The sequence below is a fragment of the Erinaceus europaeus genome, chromosome 13, assembly GCF_950295315.1.
Source record: "Erinaceus europaeus chromosome 13, mEriEur2.1, whole genome shotgun sequence".
Lineage (NCBI taxonomy): Eukaryota > Metazoa > Chordata > Mammalia > Eulipotyphla > Erinaceidae > Erinaceus > Erinaceus europaeus.
In genome coordinates, this window is record NC_080174.1 from 26164019 (window position 1) to 26166605 (window position 2587).

The following is a 2587-nucleotide window of genomic DNA, read 5'->3' on the forward strand; positions in this document are numbered from 1 at the left end:
AAGACAGCTTATGAAGCGACTTCCCTGCAGGTGGGGAGCCGGGGGCTCGAACCGGGATCCTTAGGCTGGTCCTTGTGCTTTGCACCTCCTGCGCTTAACCTGCTGCGCCACCACCTGGCCCCCCTCCTTTCTTTTCTTTATTAAATAGGACAAAGAGAAATTGAGAGGGGGAGAGTGAAACAGAAAGGGAGAAAGAGACACACCTGCAGATCTGCCTCACAGTTCCTGAAGCTCCACCACCCCCATCCCCTACCAGAGTAAGAGCCAGAGCTGGAACCTAGGTCCTCTGGCATGGTAACCTGTGTGCCCAACCAGGTGGACCACCGCCTGGCTCCCACAACCATCTTATCTTATTTGAGATTATGCATATTCTAATTACCACTGGCATATTGTTGATAGCCAACATTTTTGTTACTTCTACAGAATGTCACATAGTATTGTTTAAAGTGGGTAAGAAAAATTAGTGTGTCTCTCTGCTGTCCCTATAGACCCCCTAGGTGGGAAAGTTGTAAATAAATGATGGGGGTTGCTGGGTGGAGGGTGCTGTTAGGAACCAAATCACAAAAATATTAAGGAGTGATCCCAAGGGGGAGAGAGAGAGCAAACATGAGTAATGATCGTCTTCTTGTCTATTGGCTCATTCATTCAGTAATTGCTTTCTGCATTTGATAGGACATTGACTGACGTCTCCACAACTATGCTGCAGCTACTTTCAAATAATATCTCTTTTCTCATTTGACAATTTATAGTAGTTATCTAGTGACTATGTGAATCAAAGGTTCCTCCTGTTGCCGTTGTCTGTGGTGACCATCTCTACTGTCCCCTGGGCAGAAAGAGGTGGGACAAGGTAGAAAAGACTCAAAGGAGGTACTTTAAAAGGAGTGGGGGAGAGGCTAGGAAGCTAGGCTTTGTCTCCAAGATGTGGATTGCATGTGAAGTTTGTTCCTAGGCCACTCTCTTTTATGAAATCTGTCACTAGAGGGTGCTGGAGTTATTTAGGAAAAACACCAGCTACTGTGAGCTAGGTCTTCCCTGTAAACCCTGGCTCCTCAAATGCCTCTTTTTTGTGTGTCTGCTACAAAAGACGGGTTCATTTTCCTTATTGAAGAAACAACTTTAAGAAGCTCTTTTAGTAATTAGATATCTGCTTTTGTTCAACAAGACTTTTTTTTTTTAATGAATTAAAGAAACTGAGAGATATCGGTTGTTACTCTTAATGTAGTGCAGAAAAAGAAAAGGGCATAGAACATTGTAACTACAGACAACTATTCCCAAAGAATGATTTCAGGCACCAAACAATAGGACCTCACTTCTTTACTTCACATAAGTAACATAAGATTCTTTGTCTATACTCAGACTTCCTTTTTACAATGGAAAGAATGGTATGTTTACATGATGAAAATATTTGGATATTACACAAAATTTTTGTTTGGAAGAAGTTAACTCAAAGTTTCTCACTTTTTAGTTGCAGCCTTTTCAAACATGACATCAACCAGATGAATATTCTAGTTATCAAAACTTCATGATTTTACAAATATACGGCCCATTTTTTATAACTTCTCCCTGAGGCTCAGTAGGGAGACAGGTAGGTACCAGAACTTGTCTTATCCCAGAAGAAAGCAAGTTCTTCACATTGTAGAAAATTTGTGACACTTTTATGTTTGTTTGTCTTTTTGTTAGCATCTGTGAAACTGTGGCAAGATAACTTGTTAACTTGTAAGTGGGGTAAAATTCCAGATCTTCACATTTCTAAACAACGGTTAGAGCTTCCTAAATGAGTCTGCTCTATGATGTCCTGAATCTCTTTCCTGAAGGCTCACACTAGATATTCCTGATTTTTAAATTATTTTACACAAGCCAGTTTCCTGTTTAAATTTCACTTCCGCTTAGAATGATTTCTGTTTTCTGTACTGAAACCAGAATGATAAACATTTTCTCTTTATATGAAATCAGACTTCATTTTAAACCTTTGAAAATTCATCTTTCACAAAGATTCTCAATGGTGAAATATTAACCTCTTTACTAAATGACTTGGAAATAGTATGTTTAACTGCCTTATCATAGGATTTACTTAGAAATATAAAGACTTCAAAAGGCTCCTCTTAAGAAATCAGAGCATTTTCTTTTTCTTTTAAATATTTATTTACTTACTTATTCCCTTTTGTTGCCCTTGTTGTTTTATTGTTGTAGTTATTATTGTTGTTGATGTCCTCCATGTTGGATAGGACAGAGAGAACTGGAGAGAGGAGGGGAAGACAGAGAAGGAGAGAGAAAGATAGACACCTATCCACCTACCGCCTGTGAAGTGACTCCCTTGCAGGTAGGGAGCCGGGGGCTCGAACCGGGATCCTTCCATCGGTCCTTGTGCTTTGCGCCACCTGTGCTTAACCCGCTGTGTTACCACCCGACTCCCGCATTTTCTTTTTCTATTGGCCCATTACTGAATAATCTTTTACTAGAGACACAGTATGAAATTCTTAGCACCACTTAATTTTCACTGGAAAAGATTTTATTTCTATTATTTTTCCTGAAAAAGATTCTTCTTCAGACTTTCTACTTTCTAGAGAGTGAGTGAACTGAAATATCA